General features: G+C 35.4%; 1 long non-coding RNA gene across 1 annotated transcript; it reads left to right on the top strand.

Annotated features, from left to right (window-relative positions):
• The first annotated feature begins 871 nt into the window (after positions 1 to 871).
• On the top strand, positions 872 to 5,366 carry LOC117327800. Its single transcript, XR_004532736.1, has 3 exons — positions 872 to 952; positions 1,887 to 1,960; positions 4,983 to 5,366. It is a non-coding gene; the product is annotated as an uncharacterized LOC117327800 (long non-coding RNA).
• The last annotated feature ends 1,222 nt before the right edge of the window (positions 5,367 to 6,588 follow it).

Below are 6,588 nucleotides of genomic sequence, written 5' to 3'. Positions count from 1 at the left end.
GATTTACCGAGAACTTTGAAAGAAATCACATGCTATCTCGGTGTTCACAGCAACTTGTAATCTGGATGATATCACAACACTATCGATATAATGATCTTGACTTGATATACATTTATCATGCATGAAAGGGGGAAATGTTTCTAAAAATGAATTTGCTACATTTTATGGAATATTGATGACGAAAACACGAAGTTGCTGTCTCGCGACTAGACTTAAATTCGCTCCACTCATCGTTATTTCGCCAAACTCAGCAACAACTGCATCAATAAAATTATGGTCGTTTTCCCCGCAGGGACAACAAAATGAAGATTATAGTATCTTTTCGCAAGGAGACAGTACAAAAGCTATCTTTATTTCGTAAAACTTACCGACTAATCCCTTTGACATTTCATGTCAATAGAATATGTTTCAACTAAATAGAACACAGAAAGTCGTTATACCACCATTCGGGACAACAGAACAAATATTGTCATAAGTGGAACAAAATCACAATGGAGGTAAATGAGAACTATTTCGAGTCTCTAAACAGCCACTTCGCATTTTCGTCCTTTCGCTGCGAATGACCGATGCTTAGCGAGGCGAAATGGCTAGAAAAGACTAGAGCACTAAAATTCTTAGGGTTTCTAAAATTGGTCAGCTTTGCCATACTTCATATACATCCAAAGATTTTGTTTTTATTTTTCAAGGGGTTTTCTGACCAATGGTCAGCTTTGCCATACTCATATAAATCCAAAGATTTTGTTTTTATTTTTCAAGGGGTTTTCTGACCAATGTTTAATAAATAATACATCTTCAATCTTTAATTGTCTCGGTCTAGCTAAGGGACCAAGCTTATTATGAGTTGTAGCAATCATATACAGTGTATGTTACACTGAGGGTAGACACAACAAGCCGTCATTTTCTTGGTGGATAATATACTGTTATCTTTGATTTGACAGTTGGTCTGTGAAAGGTATATATCGTCAGTTAGTGTTCCTTGTGGTGTTGGTACGAGAGATTTACTGCCTCGAGTGTGTTTGATGATAACTTGTGTGTATTGTTAGGAGTACGTACATTAACGTCTGAAGTAGCCACACACATCCGGTTGTGTTTTCCATGTTGTCGAGGAGACGCAACAGTACACATCCAAAATGTCAAGGTCGTTGTCGTCGTATATGCCGCTTTAAAACACATTGACCTGATAATTTGCTACAGTTTAGGGGTATTTTAGACATTTATGGGGGTTGGTTGACATTCGGTAGCAAGCCTAGATAAAGTGCCCGCCATTTGGCTCACAGCGGTGAACACTAAAATCGAATTTGCATGAACATTGAATATTTTATAGCTTTCAGGTCTAGTATCTGTAAATCGATGGCCAATTAATCTGTATGATAATACAACTACATAATGCAAATATTAATTAGTTATTTCCCGTCGTAAAAGTTGGGAGGCGATATCAATCTTTGTCGCGTAGACCAGTGTCTACATTAATGTAACATGTTGTAAATAATGTATATTCTATTACTTATCTTGGCCATGTGTAAGACGAGCTTTTAAGCTCAACATGTTATCAAGTTTAAATAAAGACCATTATTATTATTACAACATGAATCATGTAATTCTCGCTACAACATACTGTACGAGTACATAGCGATCCGATTGTTTACGAAAACAACTGCAAATTATTCGAGTTTTCAAAATTGTAGAAGTCTACTGAACACGGAGCATCAATAAATGAGCGATACCCTTATATTCCGATGGTCTTATTGTTCGAATGTCCGAAAATCCGTTAGTCCGAAGACCCGATAATCCGACAATGAATGAATATTGTGAAAAAATGTGCTAGAATTTTATAAGTAGTAATTATATTCCAGTCCTTAAGATACACATACATAAATGTTTTTCAGTGAGCCTGTTATCATTCGAACCCGGACAGGCCTGGACACGACTCGATCTATTTGTTTACCAGGAGAAAGTTACGGTGAGTACTCAACTCTGGAATGTTACAAAGACTCATGGTTTTGATTTGCTCTACTGCAGATGTTCTCTTATACTGATTAAGGAACAATTTTGCAATAAATAGATAAATAGATAAATAAATAAATAAATAAATATATAAATAAACAAACAAACAAACAAACATCCATCCATCCATCCATCCATCCATCCATCCATCCAATTTGCTCTTCGATATTTGACATCGACATGTTTTCTTTAATTGCTTGAAAAGAAAGTAAGGTTTCGAAATAAAGTAATTTGAAAATAATCATCCGAAATAGATATTTCTTCTGTTGATTAGGACAGCGTTTTACTGTAGCTTGTCACCTGTTTTCTATGACATTCTTCCCTCATTTTTCATCTCAATTGTGCGGAACGATCAGACCGGAACCCAACATAGCGAGTTCAGACTCGATTTGTGGTGATGATTCCTATCGTTTTCAACATGCTTTAATATATACCCCGCTTGTATATCATTATACCAGTGTGTAATGTAAATCAGATAGAGTGGGCCGCCTGGGGCAATCTATGTGTACACAAAACCTTAATATGTGCATATACCACCTTTTTACGACCACCTCTTTACGATCACCTGCTGTATTTTTTTTTATTATACTGTTTCTCCTTACTAGTGAAACCTATAATAAGAGGAATTATGCGTCCTCTTGTCCGTCTGTCTATCTGCCAGTTTTTCCGTGTCTGGAACGAATATATCTTACCTGCCTACTCCCCCCTCCCCCTCTCCCCCTCCCCAACCCCATCCCACAATCCTCTTTGTAGATACTAGGTTGTATTTTTACAGTACGGAACGAAATTTCTTGAATTCCTTTGCCCTCGTAGATGTGGTTTACAACTAAGGTACATACGGTTACACCCCATAGTTTGATATCATCCTCTCTACATGTACCTGATGTTTTTTGTCAACAGACTTCGAGGGGACGCATATTGGGGTCACCAGCCAACAGTATTCTCTCTCCATTTATAAATTAGGATGGTCAGTGCATATGATCGCGATCTGGCATATTGCCATGACTTTGGCTGGACAGGCGGTGATAATGTCCCCTGTATTATTCATGGTCGCTTTGTTACATGTTTACAGATATTATATTCTCATTATCTACCTCCCATACTACATATGGAATTGACATTATAAAGCCATTAAGGAATCCATTCACTGTAGCACACAGCCTGAAGTCCTTGATGGTATACGTACAGACACAGGTCCCTAATGTACCAACAGGAAAACCAAGCCATCGGAACTATATAGGACATCATTAAAGACAATACAGCTAACTTTCACCACGTGTTGTTGGAAGATAAACAGGATCTAAATACATTAATTATAATGATAATATTAGTTAAAGATGTTTGGGACTTGGACCTAACATTCAACAATATTAGTTAACAAGATTTTAGTGACTGGGGACCTAATAGTCCACAATATTAGTTAACATGATTTTTGTGACTGGTGACCCAACAGTCCACAATATTAGTTAACACGATTTTAGTGACTGGGGACCTAATAGTCCACAATATTAGTTAACACGATTTTTGTGACTGGTGACCCAACAGTCCACAATATTAGTTAACAAGATTTTTGTGAATGGGGACCTAACAGTCCACAATATTAGTTAACAAGATTTTTGTGAATGGGGACCCAACAGTCCACAATATTAGTTAACAAGATTTTTGTGACTGGTGACCCAACAGTCCACAATATTAGTTAACAAGATGTTTGTGACTGGGGACCCAACAGTCCACAATATTAGTTAACAAGATTTTTTTGACTGGGGACCTAACAGTCCACAATATTAGTTAACAAGAATTTTGTGACTGGGGGCCTAACAGTCCACAATATTAGTTAACATGATTTTTTTGACTGGGGACCTAACAGTCCACAATATTAGTTAACAAGAATTTTGTGACTGGGGACCTAACAGTCAACAATATTAGTTAACAAGATTTTTGTGAATGGGGACCTAACAGTCCACAATATTAGTTAACAAGAATTTTGTGACTGGGGACCTAACAGTCAACAATATTAGTTAACAAGATTTTTGTGAATGGGGACCTAACAGTCCACAATATTAGTTAACAAGAATTTTGTGACTGGTGACCCAATAGTCCACAATATTAGTTAACAAGATTTTTGTGAATGGGGACCCAACAGTCCACAATATTAGTTAACAAGATTTTTGTGACTGGGGGCCTAACAGTCCATAATATTAATTAACAAGATTTTTGTGACTGGGGGCCTAATAGTCCACAATATTAGTTAACAAGAATTTTGTGATTGGGGACCTAACAGTCCACAATATTAGTTAACACGATTTTAGTGACTGGGGACCTAACAGTCCATAATATTAATTAACAAGATTTTTGTGACTGGGGACCTAACAGTCCACAATATTAGTTAACACGATTTTAGTGACTGGGGACCTAACAGTCCACAATATTAGTTAACACGATTTTAGTGACTGGGGACCTAACAGTCCACAATATTAATTAACAAGGTTTTTTTGACTAGTGACATTAACTCTCCACAATATAAAGTGTGGATACTTTTGGGACAAGCCATCATGCCTATTTGATATATTCACAGTAGACATGGATAACATATTTAACGGGGCGTACCACCTCCTTAAAATTACATGTGAAGTAAATATCTACTCTTTAATCACAATATTTAGAATATAAAAAAAATTATAGTTTGTAATTCACATCCTGTTCTCTAAATTACAAGATTTAGAACAGATGTTAAGACGTTCAGTGAATTAACACATTAATCAAAAGTTCCTTTCGAATTAGTCGCAGTATTGACGCTGTACAATAGAGACACGTTGTTGCATTTACAGCTATAAACACTCACTAATGTTCACATCGACAGTTTAACCTGAATGAACTCGTGACAATGTGTTTATTGTTTATATAAATACTGCTAATCATATGTTTATGAGATTTCTCCAAACTGTATAGTTCTGTTTTTTAACAAATTTTTTTTCCAGATCAATTATTTTTGGTAATGTGATAGTACAACTACACCATTCAAACAAGCCATTCAAGAAGTACAGCCAAGTCAGAAATGTTGGGGTGACCAGGTACAATTCTTGGAGTTAGCCACACAATAAAGGATATAACAACACATACCTATACCATTCTAGTCAGCCTGTATTGTCTGGTAGCTAATCATACTGAGACACGTTAGAGTAATCGAATGAAGTGCGAATCGAGAAGGTGAGAAAATCTGTGATACGTTACCGAGGACATGTTGACAACTCATTAATAATATCGACAAATTCCAGCTTTGAATACTGTATATTATACAGCTTCATTATACAGTGTAATATAAATTTACGTAATTTCTCATTGATTAAACACCTTTTATATTGTGTAGCGTGTAATTAGTTTTCAGTATTAATTCCTATGTGTTCGACTATGGCAAGCCAAGTTGTCATTTATTCGCGGAGCTACGTTGATCAGTATTTTTATATATCATATTAGATATCTTTTATATTTATGAGATATATTATATGTCTATGAGATATTTTATATGTTTATAAGATATCTTATTTAAAGTTTATAAGATATCTTATATGATATATAAGATGTCTTATAAACTTTTCTTTATGAGATATCTTATCAAGTATATAAGATATCTCATAAAAGTTATGATATCTTATGTAATATATAAGATATCTTATATAATTTGGTAAAAGTCTGGATCAACTTTGCTCCCTGAATAAATGACAATTTGGCTTGCCATATTTTACATTTTACAGATATTATATTCTCATTATCTACCTCTCATACTACCACATAAGGAATTGACATTATAAAGCCATTAGGGGATCCTTTCACTGTAGCACACAGCCTGAAGTCCTTGATGGTATACGTACAGACACGGGTCCCTAATGTACCAACAGGAAAACAAATCCATCGGAACTATATAGGACATCATCAAAGACAATACAGCTAACTTTCACCACGTGTTGTTGGAAGATAAACAAGGACCTAAATAAATTAATTATAATCATAATATTAGTTAAAGATGTTTGGGACTTGGACCTAACAGTCAACAATATTAGTTAACAAGATTTTTGTGACTGGTGACCCAACAGTCCACAATATTAGTTAACATGATTTTTGTGACTGGTGACCCAACAGTCCACAATATTAGTTAACATGATTTTAGTGACTGGGGACCTAACAGTCCACAATATTAGTTAACATGATTTTTGTGACTGGTGACCCAATAGTCCACAATATTAGTTAACAAGATTTTTGTGAATGGGGACCCAACAGTCCACAATATTAGTTAAATATTTAGTTAAAAAATAAGATATCTTATATAATTTGGTAAAAGTCTGGATCAACTTTGCTCCCTGAATAAATGACAATTTGGCTTGCCATATTCGACAGTTTGTGTGATGTGCATGAGTCGCCTGTTTATAATGAATTCTACATGACCAATGTTTACATAATATTAGTATTGTCTCGCTAAATTGTAGTGGGAATAGAGGGAAGGGTTACTGGAAATAGAGGGAATGGTTAATGGGAATAAAGGGAAGGGTTACCGGGAAAAGAGGGAATGGTTACTGGGAATAAAGGGAA

This window comes from Pecten maximus, chromosome 1 (genome assembly GCF_902652985.1).
Source record: "Pecten maximus chromosome 1, xPecMax1.1, whole genome shotgun sequence".
In the NCBI taxonomy this organism is placed as follows: Eukaryota; Metazoa; Mollusca; class Bivalvia; order Pectinida; family Pectinidae; genus Pecten; species Pecten maximus.
Note: the sequence above shows the minus strand (reverse complement) of the source record. Positions and strands in the feature narration are given on the sequence as shown.